Source organism: Schistocerca nitens, chromosome 12 (assembly GCF_023898315.1).
Source record: "Schistocerca nitens isolate TAMUIC-IGC-003100 chromosome 12, iqSchNite1.1, whole genome shotgun sequence".
Lineage (NCBI taxonomy): Eukaryota > Metazoa > Arthropoda > Insecta > Orthoptera > Acrididae > Schistocerca > Schistocerca nitens.
In genome coordinates this window covers 140,996,477-141,021,042 of record NC_064625.1, presented here as the reverse complement: position 1 = coordinate 141,021,042, position 24,566 = coordinate 140,996,477, and the positions used below count along the sequence as shown (strand labels likewise).

General features: G+C 41.5%; 1 long non-coding RNA gene across 2 annotated transcripts in view; it reads right to left on the bottom strand.

Annotated features, from left to right (window-relative positions):
• LOC126215110 (uncharacterized) overlaps positions 1-24,566 on the bottom strand; it is a 38,496-nt gene that overhangs the window by 5,757 nt on the left and 8,173 nt on the right. For both annotated transcript variants that reach the window (XR_007542087.1, XR_007542086.1), the window contains 2 exons: positions 18,020-18,459; positions 1,633-2,145 (listed from right to left, as the gene is read on the bottom strand). This is a non-coding gene — a long non-coding RNA (uncharacterized LOC126215110). The remainder of the gene's footprint in view (positions 1-1,632; positions 2,146-18,019; positions 18,460-24,566) is intronic.

Here is a 24,566-nt window from a genome sequence, read left to right as displayed (position 1 = left end):
ACTCGTTACCATGCTGTTCAGAAAGTTATGAACTGGCGTGATTGTTGCTTGGTCTCAAGTGTAAAGTGGTATGCCCAGGTTTCGTCACCCGTGACAATTGAGTCCAGAAAGTTGTCCTGTTCGGATGCAAGGCGGTGAAGAACTGCGCGGGAAGCATCAACTCGTTGCCGCATGTGGTCCTCAAACAGCACGCGTGGCACCCATCTTGCGCACACCTTCCGGTTTCAATGTTTCCGTTAAAATTCTGTGAGCGGTGCTTCGGGGAACCTCAGGAACCAATGTGCAGAGATCATCCAGGGTGATCCACCAATCTTCACGCATGCTTTGTTCAACCTTCAACACTGTCTCCTCAGAAATTGATGGTCTCCCACTCCTTGGTTCGTCGTGAATTTCGGTCCGACCAGCTGCGAACTTTCTACACCACTTATGAACATTTTTGACATCCAAGCACGACGCGCCATACACTTCCGTCAATTGGCGATGGATTTCAATCGGTGCAGTTCCCTTTGCGTTAAAAAACAGAATAACTGCGCGCAATTCGCACTCCGCGGTAAATTCCAACGGGAGCTCCATTCTCAACGGCTGCCAAGTGAAATATGCTCACTATTTTTATATACTTGAATTTAGCATATTTCGTGACAGTACTCACTTTTCCGTGGATGTTTATAAGATGATATTTGACTTTTTTGTGTTGGCTTCAGTCATCTAGAGAAAGTATGATTCCATAATACTGTTTCGACGGCTGCAGAAATGTCCTGGTTTAATGCGTTTGCCTCATTTTTGGCGCTTCAAATACCATTTTTTCCGAATGCGCTTCCTTCTTGATGTTTATATAAAAAGAGTACTAGAATAACTCATTTTTGCAGGTCACTTGCAAATTATTATAACGGGGACCTGTACATTTTTCCACCATCACATACACCGAGTGTTCACTGCCGACTGACTGACTGACGGTCAAAGACGACTCCAGCGTCACAGACATTTCACGCAACACACAAGCTTCCACTTGTAACCAGTCTCTTTGATATTATTCGTCACATCTACTAATATTAATCAATATGCTGTCACTCTCGAACATGTAAGCAAATTAGCATAAAATAAGGCAAATTACAATTCACAAAAAATATTCTGACAAAAATATAAGAAAACATTTACAACCTCCCTCATTAGATTTGGTATAGACAAATCCGGTAGAAAATAACACATCTCCCAGATCCATTACACAAGCCATAACTGAGCGCCTCAGCGCAGCGTGCACATGTTTACACACAGCGCGTGAAGCACTCTTCATAGCAGTGTGACCAACAGCCACACAGAGTTCTGTACTTATAAAAAAAATAGAAGACCTTACTTTTGGGATTACCCTCATACACAGTTTAACAGATCTATTGACTTTAAATGAGGTCAAAACAATTTATGTGCTAGGCACAACTTGACTCATTCATAGTTTTTGTTACCTTACTTATCTGAAAAGAAACACAGTTCAATATAATGAAGGTTTGAAGAAACTGCTATGAGAAGTCAATGAGTATCTTACATGAATCTAAGGAAACTCAGAAGCAAACAGCAAAGGATTGGAAACGGACACACATAGCACAGGGCAACACAGACGAGTGGCTTGCTTTTGCTTACCTAGTTGTTTCTGGTGGATCAAATGGCAGCAGTCTCACTGCCATCAAACATTGTGGCTGGTAAAGCTTCACATTCATCCAGCCCTGTGTAGCCTTCACAGGGACTAAGTAGGCCTTTATGCAGGAGATTGATTGCCTGCCTGAGACTGATATAGGAGTGCATAACTGCAAGAACAGCTGTGGCTGCCACTGTCCCCACAGCCAACTGTCTCACACTACTAGTAGAGGGCAGATACCCACACTTATCAGCAATGACCAAACACTGGGAAGCTGTTTGGCAGCTGGGAGGCCTGGAGTAAGCCAGCAGCTGGTGCAGTACCGGGTACCCCAACTCGGGGATTGTCACCTGGCCCCAGCCGTCCACCAGTGCGTCGTACTGGAACACAGCCGCAGGACGGCGCGAGGCAATGTCGGACGTGTGTCACCCACCACTAGAGTCACCGTGGCACCGTTCCCAACAGGGAACCCAGATTGACGGATGATGTCTCCTGAACTTGTCCCACTGTGGATGATCCTGAAATAAGCAATCATTTAGCAAATCTTTGTCCAGAGTGCACTTGCAGGTGGGGGGACTTATTCTTCCCAGATTTCTACATCTACATCCATACTCCGCAAGCCACCTGACGGTGTGTGGCAGAGGGTACCTTGAGTACCTCTATCGGTTCTCCCTTCTACTCCAGTCTCGTATTGTTCGTGGAAAGAAAGATTGTCGGTATGCCTCTGTGTGGGCTCTAATCTCTCTGATTTTATCCTCATTGTCTCTTCACGAGATATACATAGGAGGGAGCAATACACTGCTCGACTCCTCGGTGAAGGTATGTTCTCAAAACTTTGACAAAAGCCCGTACCGAGCTACTGAGCGTCTCTCCTGCAGAGTCTTCCTCTGGAGTTTATCTATCATCTCCGTAACTGTTTCCTGATTACTAAATGATCCTGTAACGAAGCGCACTACTCTCTGTTGTATCTTCTCTATCTCTTCTATCAACCCTATCTGGTACGGATCCCACACTGGCGAGCAATATTCAAGCAGTGGGCGAACAAGTGTACTGTAACCTACTTCCTTTGCTTTCGGATTGCATTTCCTTAGGATTCTTCCAATGAATCTCAGTCTGGCATCTGCTTTACCGATGATCAACTTTATATGATCATTCCATTTTAAAACACTCCTAATGCGTACTCCCAGATAATTTATGGAATTAACTGCTTCCAGTTACTGACCTGCTATATTGTAGCTAAATTATAAAGGATCTTTCTTTCTATATATTTGCAGCACATTACACTTGTCTACATTGAGATTCAATTACCATTCCCTGCATCATGCGTCAATTCGTTGCAGATCCTCCTGCATTTCAGTACAATTTTCCACTGTTACGACCTCTCGATATACTGCAGCATCATCCGCAAAAGGCCTCAGTGAACTTACGATGTTATCCACAAGGTCATTTATGTATATCGTGTATAGCAACGGTCCTACGACACTCCCCTGCGGCACAGCTTCAAGACTTGTTTTCTGGATAAAAACAGCTTTCCCAGGTTAAACACAGTTTTTCCACTTTAAGTGACAATACTTTGCCTCGGAGATGTGACACGCTTCAATCATTTGAATGATATAGGTTTAACACACCAGTGAAGAACTTCCTTGCACTTTATAGAATGAAGAACAGCAAAAAAATCTGTTTTGTAAAGATCTGCAAAGCCTAGCAAATATACACCGTATACTTTCTTATCTGAAAGTATAAATACAAATTCCACCAAATACAGCACATTAGTTTCCAAAGCACTGAAACCGAGATTGTGACGCACTTTTATTAGCCAATCAGAGCATAAGACAAGTGATGTCAGCCACTAGCAAAAAAACTATTATATATCAAACACCAATGTGCCGCAAAAATTTTAAATAATGATGCACATGGCTGGTCTTCTGGGCCCCAGATTTGCTCATGCTCAAAGTGTTAAGTTTTGAATGATAGTCAAACACTCCCTGATCCAAAAAATTTACTTCCTACTGTAATACTTCTCAAACGAAGCATTTGCAATATTTTCCCGTGACCTGTTGGAAATAGGTTCGTTTTAAAAGTTGCCAGAGAGTGACAGGAAACAGGCGTTACTGCGCATGTGCAGCTGCAATGATGTAGGAAGCCCGTGCTCTGTATTTGCGTCTCTACTCAAACATATTTTGCTGCATTTCTGTTTGGACTTTTGTACCTAGTGGGGTATCAAGTGACCACATGAAGTGCTGCAGCATGTTGTTTGGAAAGGAAATACTGAGTTATTGCACTTTGGGAAATTGTTTAACCATATCCTATCCAGATGAGCAATGTAAAATAAGAAAGCATTCCTTGGCATAATATTAATTTCAAAACTAGACTCGCCAACTCGAAGTACCCTAATATTTTGTTATGTTGTGACGTTTTTTATTTGTACTCTGCAACACTGTCATCTAGCAATTCCAATCAGGTTTACACCTACATGACGCTGCAAAAAGCTAGCAACAACGAACACAAATTTCTTGCAAAAATTAAAAAACAAAGTTGACTGTATACATCATTACTACGAACAAGTTTTTAAGTTTATCTGTGAAGCCAAGAAACTGAATAACTGGCAGCTTATATTTTACCTCTGGAGTAAATATAAAACTTTGTGGGGAGTCACAATGACAACACAGTGAGCTGCCAATCTATACTTTACCAAACAACGCCATTCTATACATTTGTAAAGTAAACAACACCAACTACTAAATAACATCAAGCCTATGAAAAGTACTATACAAGTGTTGAAACATGTCTTGTGATGGAAAAACATTGTGTTTCAGAGAAAGCAGATCAGTAAAATTCTACTAAAGCTGTTCAATATATTTGAAACAAAAGATTTTAGTAAGAGAAAGAGAGAATGTATGAGGAAAGAGAGATTTTAATGACACAGCTGTTTTACCTTAAAGTTAACAATATCTCTAACCTATGTTAAATAAAAGGATAGTAATGTGAGGAAACAGTATAACATTGAAACAAGTGAGCATAAATCAAAGTTTACGGTTTGTGAGGAAAGACTACAAATCAGTGTTCAAATATAGGTATGTGAAAAGCTACTGCAACAAGTTGACTTGTTTACTTATTTGGGAATCAAGATTACTGGAGGTGGAAAGACGAAATAGGAAGCAGAGCTGCTCAAGAAAAGAATGCCTTTAATAAGAGGAAGATATTGACCTCCTGAACTAACTGCCAACAAATCAGAAAAAATATTCCAAAAGCACATGTTTGGAGTATTGCACTGTACGAGTGTAAGACCTGGATTATGGTGACCAAGAAATGGAACTGACTTTAAAGTTGGATAAATAATCAACAATACTAGACATTTCTGCACAAGACAGTAAAGGTCTAGATGGGGGCCAGCGGCATACTTACGTGTTTTGTGGAGCAAAATTTTTGATGCTTAACGTGAGGTATGTTGGTAACGAAAGAGGGCATGTCAGCTGCTGTTTCTACGCAGCCAATGAGAGAGCAGGGCGGGCAACAGTATGTTTGCAAACAACAGACATTGTAACAGTCTCACCTCAGTGTAGAAGCAATATCCGTTGTTTGTCCGGAAACTGAAACAGCTGTGTTCTCAGGTCCCTCCATAACTACAACCACAGAAATGTCCGCCCCTGGTAGCTGATTGGTCAGCGCGACAGACTGTCAATCCTAACGGCCTGGGTTTGATTCCCGGCTGGGTTGGAGATTTTCTCCGCTCAGGGACTGGGTGTTGTGTTGTCCTAATCATCATCATTTCATCCCCATCGACGCGCAAGTCGCCGAAGTGGCGTCAAACCGAAAGACTTGCACCGGGCGATCGGTCTACCTGTCGGGAGGTCCTCGTCACACGACATTATTGCTATACTACCTCAGAAATCAGAACATATTTGGAAGAAATAGCCAAATATTTGTAACAACAAAGATATGTCACAGTTGTGCAATTATGATGATGATGGTTACTCAGAACAAGGATAATGCAGATGACAGGCTAGTATGCAAAAAATCAGTGAAGATTAAAATTAATGTAAACCATTTCTTTTTGTTTGACAATATTACGAAAAGGATAAAACTGCTATTCACCACATAGTGGAGATGTTGAGTCACAGATAGGCACTGGTTGTATGTGAGCTGCAGTGTGTGTGTGTGTGTGTGTGTGTGTGTGTGTGTGTGTGTGTGTGTGTGTGTTTCCAATATTCCAATGGAGGCCTTTTGCTGTGCTTATCTGTGACTCAACGTCATTGCTATATGCTGATTAGCAATTTCTTTTTGTAATATTGTCATTATTCCATCCTGGATTTTCTATTGTTTGATTTCTTTTCGTTTACTTTATATTTCCTTGTGTTATCAAAATGTAAACATCACAAATTGCATAATTTTAGAATGGGTGTAACATTAACTTTTTAGGCAGATACTTTATGTCAATAAAACATTTTGCAATTTTATTAGTCAGAATATATTAAAAATTAATTTTTCTCAAGAAACCACTTTTTTTATAAAAAAAAAAAGTGGGGAGGGCGCGGGTGGCAAGCCATCACAGTCAGAGCTGTCTTACACATGGGTAAATACAGTGTATGTTATAAAAATGCCATGTTCTCCTGATGACTGGTTGTTGGTCCTTTGAGGTGATCACAAGGTTTAGGAGGAATAAGTAGCAACAACAGTCTGATACTCATGTGATTATGCCACCTTGTTTAATGGATTTTGTCCTACCAACAATCATGCCTTTCTTCTTTGACCAAGTATATTCTGTTTGACGTGTTTTTGCAGTTATATCATATTCCCTTTGTATTGCTCGAGGCAAATTTTGTTACACATATTGCCAGCAGACAGCACAAAAATGTTAAACTACGTAATACTCAAAGCTGTAGTACTAGTCTGTACAATCACAGACATACTCTGTGGCAGGGTGTGTACAACATCAGCTATTGATTACGCCAATTGTTGCACTGAGCTCCTACACCCCTATTAAAATTACTCTGCAATTGAGATTTCAGTGAGCTGAGTGGTAGCAGCTTGGCATCAACCTATCACAGCTGTTCCTTGCTCACTGTGTTGCCTGTTCCGTGGGCACGAGCAGCAAAGCCTCACCAGATGACGTGGCCTGCAGGGGGTCGGGAGGGGACTGGGCAGGGCAGGTTACAAGAGTGGGATGGGAAGGACAGGAGGGCCAAATATACAGCGAGTTTTGCTTGTGCCATTATAAAAATATTTTTATGCAAGTAAGGCAAAAGGATATCTGTTGCTAGTCTTTGGTAAACAGTTTAGTTGATGCACAAAATCTGAAAAATGTCAGATTTGCAATCTTTGTCACACAATCATAAATTAACTATTTGAAGCTTAATGTTATTTTCATCTAAGAAAACTATGTTCTCATAGTAATTAGTCATGAAATAGCTATCACTTTAGTAATATGAAAATAATAGAGGGAAACATTCCACGTGGGAAAAATATATCTAAAAACAAAGATGATGAGACTTACCAAACAAAAGCGCTGGCAGGTCGATAGACACACAAACAAACACAAACATACACACAAAATTCAAGCTTTCGCAACAAACAGTTGCTTCATCAGGAAAGAGGGAAGGAGAGGGAAAGACGAAAGGATGTGGGTGTTAAGGGAGAGGGTAAGGAGTCATTCCAATCCCGGGAGCGGAAAGACTTACCTTAGGGGGAAAAAAGGACAGGTATACACTCGCGCACACACACACACACACATCCATCCGCACATACAGACACAAGCAGACATTTGTAAAGGCAAATAGTTTGGGCAGAGATGTCAGTCGAGGCAGAAGTGCAGAGGCAAAGATGTTGTTGAATGACAGGTGAGGTATGAGTGGCGGCAGCTTGAAATTAGCGGAGATTGAGGCCTGGTGGATAACGGGAAGACAGGATATACTGAAGAGCAAGTTCCCATCTCCGGAGTTCGGATAGGTTGGTGTTAGTGGGAAGTATCCAGATAACACGGACGGTGTAACACTGTGCCAAGATGTGCTGGCCGTGCACCGAGGCATGTTTAGCCACAGGGTGATCCTCATTACCAACAAACACTGTCTGCCTGTGTCCATTCATTCAAATGGACAGTTTGTTGCTGGTCATTCCCACATAGAAAGCTTCACAGTGTAGGCAGGTCAGCTGGTAAATCATGTGGGTGCTTTCACACATGGCCCTGCCTTTGATCGTGTACGCCTTCCGGGTTACAGGACTGGAGTAGGTGGTGGTGGAAGTGTGCATGGGACAGGTTTCACACCGTGGGCGGTTACAAGGGTAGGAGCCAGAGGGTGGGGAAGGTGGTTTGGGGATTTCATAGGGATGAACCAAGAGGTTACGAAGGTTAGGTGGACGGCTGAAAGACACTCTTGGTGGAGTTGGGAGGATTTCGTGAAGGATGGATCTCATTTCAGTGCAGGCTTTGAGGAAGTCGTATCCCTGCTGGAGAGCCACATTCAGAGTCTGATCCAGTCCCGGAAAGTATCCTGTCACAAGTGGGGCACTTTTGGGGTTCTTCTGTGGGGGGTTCTGGGTTTGAGGGGATGAGGAAGTGGCTCTGGTTATTTGCTTCTGTACCAGGTCGGGATGGTAGTTGAGGGATGAGAAAGCTGTTTTCAGGTTGTTGGTGTAATGGTTCAGGGATTCCGGACTGGAGCAGATTCGTTTGCCACGAAGACATAGGCTGTAGGGAAGGGACCGTTTGATGTGGAATGGGTGGCAGCTGTCATAATGGAGGTACTGTTGCTTGTTGGTGGGTTTGATGTGGACAGACATGTGAAGCTGGCCATTAGACAGATGGAGGTCAACGTCAAGGAAAGTGGCATGGGATTTAGAGTAGGACCAGGTGAATCTGATGGAACCAAAGGAGTTGAGGTTGGAGAGGAAATTCTGGAGTTCTTCTTCACTGTGAGTCCAGATCATGAAGATGTCATCAATAAATCTGTACCAAACTATGGGTTTGCAGGCCTGGGTAACCAAGAAGGCTTCCTCTAAGCGACCCATGAATAGGTTGGCGTACGAGGGGGCCATCCTGGTACCCGTGGCTGTTCCCTTTAATTGTTGGTATGTCTGGCCTTCAAAAGTGAAGAAGTTGTGGGAAGCTGGCTAAGGTAATGAGGAAAGAGGTTTTAGGTAGGGTGGCAGGTGATCGGCATGAAAGAAAGTGCTCCATCGCAGCGAGGCCCTGGACGTGCGGAATATTTGTGTATAAGGAAGTGGCATCAATGGTTACAAGGATGGTTTCCGAGGGTAACAGACTGGGTAAGGATTCTAGGCGTTCGAGAAAGTGGTTGCCTCTGGCTCCTACCCTTGTAACTGCCCCCGGTGTAAAACCTGTCCCATGCACCCTCCCACCACCACCTACTCCAGTCCTGTAACCCGGAAGGGGAGGTGTACACGATCAAAGGCAGAGCCACATGTGAAAGCACCCACATGATTTACCAGCTGACCTACCTACATTGTGAAGCTTTCTATGTGGGAATGACCAGCAACAAACTGTCCATTCGAATGAATGGACACAGGCAGACAGTGTTTGTTGGTAATGAGGATCACCCTGTGGCTAAACATGCCTTGATGCACGGCCAGCACATCTTGGCACAGTGTTACACTGTCCGTGTTATCTGGATACTTCCCACTAACACCAACCTGTCAGAACTCCGGAGATGGTAACTTGCCCTTCAGTATATCCTCTCTTCTCGTTATCCGCCAGGCCTCAACCTCCGCTAATTTCAAGTTGCCGCCGCTCATACCTCACCTGTCTTTCAACAAGATCTTTGCCTCTTTACTTCCGCCTCGACTGACATCTCTGCCCAAACTATTTGCCTTTACAAATGTCTGCTTGTGTGTGTGTGTGTGTGTGTGTGTGTGTGTGTGGGCGTGCGCGAGCGCGAGTGTATACCTGTCCTTTTTCCCCCTAAGGTAAGTCTTTCCGCTCCCGGGATTGGAATGACTCCTTACCCTCTCCCTTAACACCCACATCCTTTCGTCTTTCCCCCTCCTTCCCTCTTTCCTGATGAAGCAACCGTTTGTTGCGAAAGCTTGAATTTTGTGTGTGTGTTTGTTTGTGTGTCTATCGACCTGCCAGCACTTTTGTTTGGTAAGTCTCATCATCTTTGTTTTTAGATATATCACTTTAGTAAGTGTGATAATTTTGTAAATGTAATAAACTGTTTTGTTATTTTAGTTCTACATCTGTGAACATAAAAAGTTGAGAATTTATATAAATTCTCAACATAAAAAGTTGAGAATTTATATAAATTGGTTTTAGTTGCTGGTGTATTAATATGCAACTGGAATCTGAGAAACAATTTGCATCCCGATATAAGCATGCCATCAACAAGTTAAGTGAACCGTTAGTAACAGTTATGAACAATATCCCATTTTCCTTTACTATCTTTGGTAAGTGCCTACAGGAACTTCCCAAGAACAATACATTGTCAAATGGCCACAGCAAATAAACGTTCCCATACCAGATGGCTGTAGGAAGTGCGAATTACCGGATCTCACGGCTCAGAATACACCAGCTTTATCTATGTATCTTACAGATGAAGTAGCAGAAAGATTTGGCCATAGGATCATCAGACTTCCATCATATCACTTCAATTCCACTGATATGGGCCTAAGTTAAAGAGTTGTGTGGGAAGAAACAACAAAATCTGTCCTCTGGCAGAAGTGGAGAGACTGACCAAGGATGCTACAATCAAAGTTTGTAGCCAGATTAGCATAATGTTGTAAGTCACAATAAGGAAGTAATAGTGAAAGCTTGGAAGAACAAATATTTAGTGGAAAATAGCACATCGAACTTATTATTTCATTAACTTCAAACAGCAGTTTTGGTATCTACAGAGACGATTACAAAACTGATTCAGATATAACTGCATGCACCCATTAGCGGTAGAGGGTGCTACCAAAAATTTACTTGTGTTGATCCCTTACAATTTTTCCCTACTTATTTAGATAAATTATTACTTTGCGACACGTGTGACCTAATACTCTGCTTACTGCTGTTATTCATCTATAACGTGGGATTATGGCATCTTAAAATATCAGTGTCGGTACAGCAGCAGCCGCCCCCACCCCTGTCATTCCCACTGCCTACAAACACATTGATAACTGTTGGTAAATAGACACCTTGTTTCTTTTTTTGTGCGCACGCAGCTATTGATTGAATGAGTATGTGGCATGTTGTTTGTGAGCCAGCAACTCTGCTCCTCACCACTGCAATCTATCACAAACTAATTTTAATCTGAATATAACTATGCATTTTATATTCTCGCACTTTTGAGGTAATGGGTTTCAGTATTCTCCAGTCATTCCAAAGCTGTCTACTTGTGCCACTATCTGGTGGGATGTTTGTGAAAAGTAAGAGATGAGTCCAGTGTCTTGTATTGACAACTTGTCTTCTAAATTGTTAAGCTTAAGGATGTTTGAAGTCTGTGAGGGCACTCCAAGAAAGTAAACCAGAGACAATGCAGCGAGCAGGCAAAAATGGAAGTGTTTAGGTTACACGAGGTGAAGAGTAACAAGAGATTTATGCAAACTTGCGGATAGTCCAGGCGGCTGTTCCACGGTAGGAGTTCAAAGAATGAACTGTCCAGACGCTGTTAGAAGGTGTCCCAATAGATAGTGGTACGTCTTAGCATAAGAAGCATGCTCAAGACTTACTCCTGAGAACAGCATTATCAATGGATTCATATAGGTTAGACTGAGGTGGGAATTGTGTAAATTTGCTGGCACAACAGTCCCCTTCCCCGAGAGAGACGTCTCCTCCCTTAGGGCAGAGCAGTGATGTAAAACACTGTTGGTGCTGGCCAGATTAGCCACCAACCACGGAGTTTGTTAGTGTAAAGGATGGGGACATCTGACCTACAGAATAGCAGAAGGAAAAGGACCTCAACACGGTTGGCAAGAGGCACCACGGAGGCGCAGATCCGATGGACTGGTGGGCGACTACAGATAGAAACATGCACCACCACGATCCTTTAAAAACTCTGGAGTTTCGTGTCCAAGAGAGTGATCAGTCAGACCAATAGGATGCCTACTCTGTCACTAGCCACCAGCCCTGGTTAAGCTCCTGTTTTATCACCGAGTGCCACTCTCAATGTTTTGCACTTTATGTGCTGCTACTAACTGCCGCTTCTGTTAGCTCTTACCCAATGAACTCTGACACTGACTTGCACTGTGCCAACAGTCAAATCCTTTGCTTTTTCTATTGTTCAAGATTAGCCTTCACTGTAGAAACTTAGCCTGAATCCAATAAAAGAGTATTATTCAGACCCTCGAGTCTCCTGCTTCGAGTATCCTTACCGAGTCCCCATTGTACGTGCCCAATGATAGTGTTTGGCACTATTCTGGGCAATTACCACCCTTCACCAGGAAATTCTCTTTCTGCATTTGCTCCTAACCACTCAGGAATAGCAGACTGTCCTGTAGCCCCTTTTCTCCCCTACCCTATACTAGTACACAACAGGAGGGCAGAGGTAGGAACATTGACGAGTGCTCGCTTCACCACATATAGATGTTTCAACAGGATAGGATTCACAGTAATGGCAGCATCACAAATAGAAACTGTTAAATATGTTGCTGCCCTTTTTGAACCACGCTCCCAGTCCTGGTAATGAGCAACACACTTATTGTTGGTATTAACCTTCCATTTATCCAGTCTGACACCATTTATAGGCACCCCAACGTCGTCGTCGGCGGCGGCAGCAGCAGCAGCAGCAAACAACAATAGAAGCTACTTTAGTTATATTGAAATCCATATATTTGTGCTGTGGAAGGTGACCACTGAATAGTAAAGATGGGCAAAACTGTTCTTTTCACAGATTGGATCAGAACTGTTCACTCCCTGAAATGAATTAGCTCTTTTTCATGACTCGCCACTCATTTACAATAGAAAATAAATGGAAGGCACATTGCCCTTTAAACTTGGTTTATTCCAGTACTATACCTGTATTTTGATCTTATTTGATATTATTTTGAAGTAACACACATAATGAGTAAGAATTTTGTATTGTTTATTGAAATTTCCACGATATGACAAAGTTTTTGATTATTGATGCATTTTGCACTATCGTGGTTTTTTGGGTGATCGGAAAATGTTGTAACTTGAGATTTACATTAACAATATATTTGGCTATAATGTATTAAAATTTCATTAACCTCATACAAATACATCGCAAGCCATATATTTTTAAAGTGAACATTTCCTTCCGAAGACGCCTAAAATCGCAAAATCCGTACCAGAATAAGAAAAAAATATATAAATTTGACTGTAAAACGAAAGTGCTGCATATAGCCTTACGCAGAATAAAACAAGGAAAATATTGGTGTATCACATTTTGCGATACGTTTATCGGTTCGCTCGTAATTAAAGCGTAAATTCGAGTGTCCATAATAAAAATCCTATGGTAAGAGGAGTCATCAGGAACCTAATCTAATCAGTTTAAACAAATAAAAATAAAATAAAAACGATTGATGTATACATAATAATGTAATATACATAGCGGTATTACTACGAAGAACAATATCCAGTGGGGACGAACTCCGATGCAGAGGCGCTGAGTCGAGCAGGTCGAGCCGCGAGCTGTATTACTGCATGAGCTGAGACCGCAGAGACCAGAGTGACACCTGAGTCGCTTTGCTCAACGCTCTGGCTAGAGTCGAGACGGTGGGGTGAGCGTTGAGCGGGCGAGTTCCGAGGGTGGGGGGAGCTCACCCGCTCGGAGCCAAATCGTCCGTTCCCTTGCGAGCAGGTTTTTGCAAGTAGTTCCTATGTTATCCGCTAGGTGGCTCTCTGTCCTGTTGCTCGCATCAACTGCCCAGAGGGCAGGACGTGCGACTGAAACGATCGCCGACAGAGTGCGATGCGAAGTTAACCTGCGCCAGACACTGCACACGGCAGACGACGCACAGAGACGGCACGGCATATGTGAAACACAAAATCCAATGGGGCACTGCACAATGCAGGCAGCCAAGGTAGAAGCAGGGCAGAGGCCGGCGCTGGCTGTGTTGTGTGACGTGCACTGTGCTCTGACCAGCAGAGGCGCTGCTGATATGCTCCGTCTCTCTCTCTCTCTCTCTCTCTCTCTCTCTCTCTCTCTCTGCCGTGGGAAACGTTTGGAGCTACCGTTCTTTTTTTCTGAATCACTGATTGTTCATTCCTTTGAAAGATTAAACTCTATGAATTAGTTCAAGAGCGGATCCCCCATCTCTACTGAATAGTCGGCAGAGAAAACAGCACCAGTCGATGGCAAATTCTTTTTATTACAGCAGATCAGTTAATGTTAGACTCCTGTATGCTTTACATCGACTGGTATTGTTTATTAAGTGATAGTTTAGATTAATGTTGCTTGTTACATGAACTGAAGATGACTATACAATAACCGAAATCTGGATCTGCTGTAATAAAAACGACTAATTTTGTAATCAAACACTGCTCTTTTCCCCAGTGTGTAAAAGATACTCTGCATGCATAGGTTTACAGTGACCTGCAAAACACAGAGAAAGAAACACTTGCGTGCCCTGGCTGCAAACAGTACACAAAACTGTGTGTGTGTCTTGAGCAGCAGGTTACTGTGTCCACTATTAGAATGGCTCCAACAAATGTACACTATTTGATCAAAATATCCGAACACACCCAAAAACATATGTTTTCCATATTAGGTGCATTGTGCTGAAACCTACTGCCAGGTACTCAATATCAGTGACATCAATAGCCATTAAACATTGTGAGAAGGCAGAATGGGGCGATCCGTTGAACTCATGGACTTCAAACGAAGTCAGGTGACTGGGTGTCACTTTGTCACACGTCTGTATGCGACATTTCCACTCCTAAACATCCCTAGGTCCACTGTTTCTGATGTGATAGTGAAGTGGAAACATGAAGGGATACATACAGCACAAAAGCGTACAGGCCAACCTCGTCTGTTGACTGACAGACCGCCAAAAGTTGAAGAGGGTTATAACGTGTAATACGCAAACATCTATCCATACCATTACACAGGAATTCCAAACTGCATCAGGATCCACTGCAAGTACTATGACAGTTAGGCAGGAGGTGAGGATACGGATTTCATGGTCGAACAGCTGCTCATAAGCCACACATCACGCCAGTAAATGCCAAACAATGCCTCACGTGGTGTAAGGAGGTAAACACTGGACAATTGAACAGTGAAAAAAAAACAGTGTGGAGTGACGAATTGCGGTACAGAATGTGGCAATCCGATGGCTCAGTGTGGGTATGGTGAATGCCAGGTGAACGTCATCTGCCAGAGTGTGTAGTGCCAACAGTAAAATTCGGAGACGGTGGTGTGGTCATGTTTTTCATGGAGGGGGCTAGCACCCCTTGTTGTTTTGGATGGCACTATCACAGCACAGGCCTACACTGATGTTTTAAGCAGCTTCTCGCTTCCCACTGTTGAAGAGCAATTTGGGGATGGTGATTGCATCTTTCAACTTGATTGAGCGCCTGTTCATAATGCACGGTCTGTGGCGGAGCGGTTACACAACAATAACATCCCTGTAATGGACTGGCCTGCACAGAGTCCTGACCTGAATCCTATAGAACACCTTTGGGATGTTTTGGAATGCCAACTTTGTGCATCGATGCCTCTCCTCAGGGCCTCACTCTGTGATGAATGGGCTGCCATTCCCCAAGAAGCCTTCCAGCACCTGACTGAACGTATGTCTGCTAGAGTGGTAGCTGTCATCAAGGCTAAGGGTGGGCCAACACCATATTCAATTCCAGCATTACCGATGGAGGACGCCGTGAACTTTTAAGTCATTTTCAGCCAGGTGTCCCGGTACTTTTGATCACATAGTGTAGAGGCTTTAAGCCAGAATCCAAACAGCAGCTTCTTGCAACATATGCAGTTTAACAGAACTAATGACTGCAAAAAAGGTAAAAATCATTTATGTGGTATGAACAACTTGACTTTTGTTTTCATTACCTTACTTATCTGCAAACAAACACAGCTCAGTTTAATACAGATTTGATGAAACTGCCATGAGAAGTCAATGAATATCCAGGATGGACAGGGGAGTGGCAAAATAATGTGAACAACTGTACTTACTTGGGAATGCTTTTATTAATAAGGGGTTGGACCCCCCATCTGCCCGTAATACAACTGATTCTTATTGGAATACTGGTATATAATGATTTTATAATCTCCAGTGGAATGTTATGACCCTTTTTGATCAGAATCTCTTGTAACTTCAGTCGTGATGAGGAAGGTGGAAATCTGCTCCGAGTCTGCAGTCCAATAACTCCCACAAGGGTTCGATAATGTTCAAGTCCAGGGACTGTGCTGACTAGGGAAGATGTTGCAGTTCAGTTGCACGCTCCTCATACCACGATTCTACTGTCCTGGCTGTGTGAATGGGTGCATTATTGTCCTGAAATATGGCATCATTGTTGGGGAACAACATTCAAATCGTGGGATGCACCTGATCACCTATTTGTTCACATAATTGTTGGCTGTAACACGGCCTTTGAGAGTAATGATGGGACTGGCAGAATACCACGATATGGCTGCCTACACCATCTTACTTCCACTCTTAACCGCTGGAATCAAGCAATCAGGACTGTAGACTTCTTTTGTCCTTCTCCAAATGTAAACCCAACCTGATGTTGGAAATAACAAAAATGCTGGCTCAGTCAGACCATATGAAGTGTTTCCACTGATCAACCATTCAGGATTTATGCTCCTGACACCATGTTTTACCCTTATTTGCTTTGGTTGTACATAGGTTTACAGTGACCTGCACAACACAGAGAAAGAAACACTTGTGTGCCTGGCTGCAAACAGTACATGACACTGTGTTTTGAGCAGTAGGTCACCGAGTTCACCATTGGAACGGCTCCAGCCAATGTATACTATTTGATCAAAAGTATCCGCACACTCCCCAAAACATATCAGGTGCACTGTGCTGCCACCTACGGTCGTCACTAATGGTTTCGGTATAGCAGCTCGTCCACAAATATCAGTTTTATGGAGTTCTCGACAGAGTCGATAGATATGGGAAATCTAAGATGGCTCTCGAGCTCTGCAGTCACTTTAGCCGCCGTAGTTTTGTGTTTTGACACAGTGTGTGTTAGCATAGGATGACTCATTTAGTTTTGATTTGCACCCACTATTACGTTTACACAATGATTTCTTTCCTTGCTTTGTGTAGGCTGTCATGACTGTTGGCACAGTTGTTCTTGAAACATTCAATAAGTTGGCTGTCCTTGTTACTGATGCTCCAGCTAACTGGGCCCCCACAATCTCCCCTCTTTGGAACTCTTAAGTGTTTAAGGGAGGTAGGACATCAAACGGGATGACTTGGAGCAGGAGAGACACCACAGGAATTTTTAATTTCTACAGTCTATACTTTTAAAAATAAATTTATAAAACTTTGTCAGAATGACCAGAAAGGATTCAGGATTTACACTTATAGTGGCGGAAGTTCAAAATATAAGGAAATAATATATATATATTTTTTTTTTTTTACATTTGTATTTCACCTTTCTTTGACTTACCATTGGCTGCATTTGTTGCTATAGGTACACTTTTCTTCATAAGTAAGTGAGATTCTTTGATGAATTTTGCACAGCATACAAACCATACGTACATGTGTATGAAACTCTAGAATTTTCCAAATCTATTAAAAACTGTGGTAAAAAAATGAGATACTTAACTATAAAATTTGAGTTCTTTCTAAACATGAAGTTTAAAATGTAACAGCACATTCATTTTTTCATAAATTAAATAATTTCTAAGAGTTTCATACACCTGTAAGTATGGTTTGTATGCTGTACAAAATTCATCGAAGAATCTCTCTTACTTATGAAGAAACGTGTACCTATAGCAACTAACACAGCAAATAGAAGCTAAAAAAATGATGAACTTTCACATGTAAAAAAAAATTATTTTTTTGAACTTCTACTGCTATGATTGTGAATCCTTAACTCTTCCTGGTCATGCTGACAAAGTTTTATGAATTTATTTGTAAAAGTATAGACAGTGGAAATTAAAATGTCCTGTGGTGTGTCTCCTGCTCAAAGATGGCCCGTTTGACATCGTACCCCCCTTAATGGCACATCAACCTCGGTCTCTGATTGCAAATATGAAAGGTGCACTGCTCGTAAACGACCTGCACTGATGCCTAGTCCGTACTGAATAAGTACAGTCCAGCACGACATGTGCCTTACCTGCGTTGTATACTGTCAGACACAACCATCCCATTACTAATACTGTTCACATTATTTTGCCTATCCCTGTATCTAAGGAAACAGAGTGTCAAACAGTACAGGCTTGGACACACACACACACACACACACACACACACACACACACACACACACACACACGACTGGACAACAAAGACGATTGCTTGTCTTGTGCTTACCTGGTTGTTGCTGGTGGAACAGATGGCAGCAGACTCCTTTTGATGAAATGTTCAGCCTGGTTACGCACCACATCTACAGAGCCCTGTGAGGCCAACACAGGGACTAAGCGGGCCTTTATGCAGCAGACTGTGTCATGCCAGACACTGACACAGGAGTGCGTAACTGCTAGTACAGCTGCAGCTGCCACAGTCCCCACGGTCAACTGTGTATCGCATTCTTCCTTCAGGGTGGGCATCCCATACTGATCGGCAATATCCAACAGCTGTGATACCTGATGCTGGCATCCAGTGTGTCGTGCTTGAACACTGCTGCAGGACGGCGCAAGGCACCGTCTAACGTGTGTCACCCACTACCAGTGTCACCACGGCACTGTTCGCAACGTTCAGAGAACCCAAGTTCACGGATGATGTCTGCAGAACTTGTTCCACTGTGGATGACCCTGAAATACGCAAGCACTTAGCAAGTCTTTGTCCAGGTGTACACACGGGGGGAGGGGGGACTTATTCTTCAAGAATTTCCAGGTTCAAAAAACACTTTCTGGATGAAAACACACTTTTTCCTGAGTGAAAATACACCTTTTCCATTTCAAGTGACAGAATATGTTCCTTCAGAACTGTACAAATTTTCCATCCTTTGAATAGTGAGGGCTTTATACACTGGCATAGAACTTCCCGGCACTTTAGGAAGCTGAACACAGCAAAAAAACCTGATTTGTAGAGATCTATGAAGCGTAGCAACACATACACTGTGTGTTTTCCAATTACGTAAGTATAAACACGAATTCCACCCAATACAATGCGGTAGCTTCTGAAGCAGCGCAATAGAGATTGTGATGCGCACTGTGGCATGTTGTTTGGAGGGGACTTATGGAGTTACTGTACTTAGGGCAACTGTTTTATCATTTCCTATCCAGATAAGGAATGCCTCCAAGTACCCTAATATTTTGCTATGTGGTGACATTAGCATACTTTTCTTCATTCGTGCTAGCATTTCCAATCAGGTTCACATCCACACAGCACTGCAAAAAGCTAGTAACAATGAATACAAATTTTTTTGCAAAAAGAAGTTGCTTGTATGTGCCAGAACTAAGGACAATAAGTTGTTCATGACTTTTCCAAATGGTATAACAAATTAATGTTACCTGTTAAGCCAAGTAACTATATAACTGGCAGTTTATATTCTACCTCAGGAGCAAATAAAACTGTACGGAGAGTTACAATGACATAACACAGTGTGATGCCACTGTATAATTTAACAAAGAATGCTATTCTTTACATTAGTGATGTAAACAACAACTAAGAAATAATGTCAAGCCTACAGGAATACCAGACAAGTGTCCAAACATGTCTTGTAATTTAAAAATGTTTCACGGAAGGCATATTTGTAAAATTCTGCAAAAGCTTTCGATATATCTGAAATAAAACATTTTATTCAATACTACTGACCCAACTTGCCTGCTTAGTCATATTCAAGTGAACATTTACGTATGTTCGTACATATGTGGCAGTAACACATCTTACATTATGTCGTAAAAGACACAGGACTTCAGAATACTCCATAAGCATTGGAATTTCGTACATCATACTAAAGTGCACAAGTCACATTAAAGTGCACATTTGGGCATCCAGATTTACAATGAAGAAGGGCCTCCTTGGTATTAATTTTTTCAGTGTAATTTTAGGGATGTCGATTTTCTCGGAGTACCAACATGTATTATCTCATATTTGGTTCTTTATTATGGCAGAAGATGAAAACGTGCAATTGTAATTCAGTAAACTATTTAAACTAGACAATAGTGCGCAATGAAACCCTTTGTTTCAAATAAACTGGCTGCCTCTGTGGAACCATTAATGAAAACACATTTCTTTAGCAAATCAACAAGAATAACTTCACTGATCTGCACAATGCCAATCACACAGAAATAAAATAAAACCAGAAAACTGAGACTAGCAATTGGTTCACATTTGATGTGGGAGCTGTAAACGCCTCACATGGAGAATGCCAATACAACTCCGACTGCTTTGAGCATGCAGAAGTCTGGCAGCTGGGCAAGCTAGAAAATCTTTTTCAGCTGCTGACAGTCACACTTCACATGGCCAGAAGTGTGTTCATGCACGACTTCAGCTCTGCGCACACACTTGAGAGCCTTGGAAACTGATCAAATGAAACTGATGTAAACAATTGTGATGTAATGCTCATCAAAAGCTGTTTGTTGTTGCCTAGTATAGCATAAATTTTATTCTAAAGCCTTTGAAACATTCGGTGGCAGGAGGAACAAGACTTTTGGTCAGGTGATTACAGGGTTATAAATACAAAATCAAATAGGGGTAATGCAGGAGTAGGTTTAATAATGAATTAAAAAATAGGAGTGCGGGTTAGCTACTACAAACAGCATAGTGAACGCATTATTGTGGCCAAGATAGACACAAAGCCCATGCCTACTACAGTAGTACAAGTTTATATGCCAACTAGCTCTGCAGATGATGAAGAAATTGATGAAATGTATGACGAGATAAAAGAAATTATTCAGGTAGTGAAGGGAGACGAAAATTTAATAGTCATGGGTGACTGGAATTCGTCAGTAGGAAAAGGGAGAAAAGGAAACATAGTAGGTGAATATGGATTGGGGAGAAGAAATGAAAGAGGAAGCCGCCTTGTAGAATTTTGCACAGAGCATAACTTAATCATAGCTAACACGTGGTTCAAGAATCATAAAAGAAGGTTGTATACCTGGAAGAGTCCTGGAGATACTAATAGGTATCAGATAGATTATATAATGGTAAGACAGAGATTCAGGAACCAGGTTTTAAATTGTAAGACATTTCCAGGGGCAGATGTGGATTCTGACCACAATATATTGGTTATGAACTGCAGATTGAAACTGAAGAAACTGCAAAAAGGTGGGAATTTAAGGAGATGGGACCTGGATAAACTGAAAGAACCAGAGGTTGTAGAGAGTTTCAGGGAGAGCATAAGGGAACAATTGACAGGAATGGGGGAAAGAAATACAGTAGAAGAAGAATGGGTAGCTCTGAGGGATGAAGTAGTGATGGCAGCAGACGATCAAGTAGGTAAAAAGGCGAGGGCTAATAGAAATCCTTGGGTAACAGAAGAAATATTGAATTTAATTGATGAAAGGAGAAAATATAAAAATGCATTAAATGAAGCAGGCAAAAAGGAATACAAACGTCTCAAAAATGAGATCGACAGAAAGTGCAAAATGGCTAAGCAGGGATGGCTAGAGGACAAATGTAAGGATGTAGAGGCTTGTCTCACTAGGGGTAAGATAGATACTGCCTACAGGAAAATTAAAGAGAACTTTGGAGAGAAGAGAACCACTTGTATGAATATCAAGAGCTCAGATGGCAACCCAGTTCTAAGCAAAGAACGGAAGGCAGAAAGGTGGAAGGAGTATATAGAGGGTTTATACAAGGGCGATGTATTTGAGGACAATATTATGGAAATGGAAGAGGATGTAGATGAAGATGAAATGGGAGATAAGATACTGCGTGAAGAGTTTGACAGAGCATTGAAAGACCTGAGTCGAAACAAGGCCCCGGGAGTAGACAACATTCCATTAGAACTACTGATGGCCTTGGGAGAGCCAGTCATGACAAAACTCTACCATCTGGTGAGCAAGATGTATGAGACAGGCGAAATACCCACAGACTTCAAGAAGAATACAATAATTCCAATCCCAAAGAAAGCAGGTGTTGACAGATGTGAAAATTACCGAACTATCAGTTTAATAAGTCACAGCTGCAAAATACTAACGCGAATTCTTTACAGACAAATGGAAAAACTGGTAGAAGCGGACCTCGGGGAAGAACAGTTTGGATTCTGTAGAAATGTTGGAACACGTGAGGCAATACTAACCTTATGACTTATCTTAGAAGAAAGATTAAGAAAAGGCAAAACTACGTTTCTAGCATTTGTAGACTTAGAGAAAGCTTTTGACAACGTTAACTGGAATACTCTCTTTCAAGTTCTGAAGGTGGCAGGGGTAAAATACAGGGAGCGAAAGGCTATTTACAATTTGTACAGAAACCAGATGGCAGTTATAAGAGTCGAGGGGCATGAAAGGGAAGCAGTGGTTGGGAAAGGTGTGAGACAGGGTTGTAGCCTCCCCCCGATGTTATTCATTCTGTATATTGAGCAAGCAGTAAAGGAAAACAAAAGCAAAACGAGGATAATGGAATGCAGTCAAATTAAATCGGGTGATGCTGAGGGGATTAGATTAGGAAATGAGACACTTAAAGTAGTAAAGGAGTTTTGCTATTTAGAGAGTAAAATAACTGATGATGGTCGAAGTAGAGAGGATATAAAATGTAGACTGGCAATGGCAAGGAAATCGTTTCTGAAGAAGAGAAATTTGTTAACATCGAGTATAGATTTAAGTGTCAGGAAGTCGTTTCTGAAAGTATTTGTATGGAGTGTAGCCATGTATGGAAGTGAAACATGGACAATAACCAGTTTGGACAAGAAGAGAATAGAAGCTTTTGATATGTGGTGCTACAGAAGAATGCTGAAGATAAGGTGGGTAGATCACGTAACTAATGAGGAGGTATTGAATAGGATTGGGGAGAAGAGAAGTTTGTGGCACAACTTTACTAGAAGAAGGGATCGGTTGGTAGGACATGTTTTGAGGCATCAAGGGATCACAAATTTAGCATTGGAGGGCAGCGTGGAGGGTAAAAATCGTAGAGGGAGACCAAGAGATCAATACACTAAGCAGATTCAGAAGGATGTAGGTTGCAGTAGGTACTGGGAGATGAAGAAGCTTGCACAGGATAGAGTAGCATGGAGAGCTGCATCAAACCAGTCTCAGGACTGAAGACCAGAACAACAACAACTTGACACATTTTCTGTCAGCACACAGCTTTTGTGTGCCCTCTGTTTTGTGGCAAATGGCTCATTTTCTTTGCAATTTATGTTTAATTTTCATGATTTGCTCTCATTTATGGTTTACTGCTGCAGTATTATTCTGGATTAGGGGACTAAAATAAAATTCTTTGTTAGAGTATCAATTCTTGTCAGTCAAAACCACAAAAATATATCTAAAACCTAAAACAATGAAAAGCTGTCCCAGATGAAAAAGTTCCTGGGGTTTTCTTGGTTTCCATAGGCATATACACCCTTATGTCCTTACAAAGCACTTTATATTTGTATGGGTTATATGCAGAGCTGTATCGAACAATATGATATCCAGGATGTGTCAAATTGAAGTCACATGTAAATAGCTGCAAATATCTAATAATACTATTTAAAGAATTGCTTATTTGTTTCAGTACATTTCATTTGCATAACAACTCGCAGAATGGTTTGAGAGCCTATTTCCTTATTTTCTTTCTGCAGTTGCTGCTCAAGAAATCATTCAAAATGGAGATCTAGCACAATACTAAAAGGCCAGAAGGAACAATAGTAGTATTTTATGTAAGAGTCATCCTCCCAATTTCTCTAGTTATTTACTAAATGATATTTTACGACTGAAATCTTTATTATTCCGCTCTACCTCTAGTCCTGCATGTTAAATTGTCAATTACAAGGTCTATACTCACTGAATAAATTCTCAGCTCTGTTTCATACTCAGCACCTTGCATATCTACATTCAATAGTCACGGTGATTAATTAAATAATATAATTTTAACACTATTAACCTATTACAGATTCCTCTGTATCAACCAAGACCAATTCTTGGTGCATTCATTTTAGAAAACTAATTTTAAACAGTTTCAATTGCCCACAGCAGATTTTCAAAGAAACCTTATAATGTCTACTCATAAAAAGAATATCTTTAAACACGAGCATTACCAAATGCTTACACTACTTGGTAATCATAAAATAATAATGTCCATTGTTTTCTGGCATGCACAGGATGAATGCCTGCTTTAAAATGAATTTAAAAGCATGCCAGCTTTCGTAGAAACTCAAACTTTTTGATACCTAATGTGAAATGGCAAAATAGAGTTTTAGATACTGAAGAAAGTAGGCATAAAGCACAGAGATCACTGAAGCACCATGATAATGAGATAGATGTTTCTAGTGGGTGCTACACTGACACACAGGAACATATTCACATTCAGAAATCTGTCCAGTGGGAATTTGTTCATCAGCAATTCTTTTTAATCAATATAAAGAGGAATCTCTTAAAACAATGAGAGAACAGAGACAGGTACAGTAATATATGAGAAAAGAACAGATATGCTGATGACACAGAATATGAAAATAAGGATGTGCAAATCAAAAGTGATGGTCTGCAAGATAAGACTACATATCAATGTTCGAGTACATGAGCTGCTCAACAACAAATCAGAAAAAAATATTCCAAAACTATACGCTTTCAGTGTTGCACTGTCTGGGAGCGAGACCCGGATTCCGGGGACTGAGAAAACGAAGAGACTGAATTCCTTTGAAAGGTGGTGTAACGAGGACACCCTGGAGATCAAATGGACTGAACAGATAAATAACAAAATCCTTAAGAGGGTGGGGGAGGAGTTTATGATATGTTATTGTGAAACAGAGTTCAGAGTATTAGTTATCAAACAG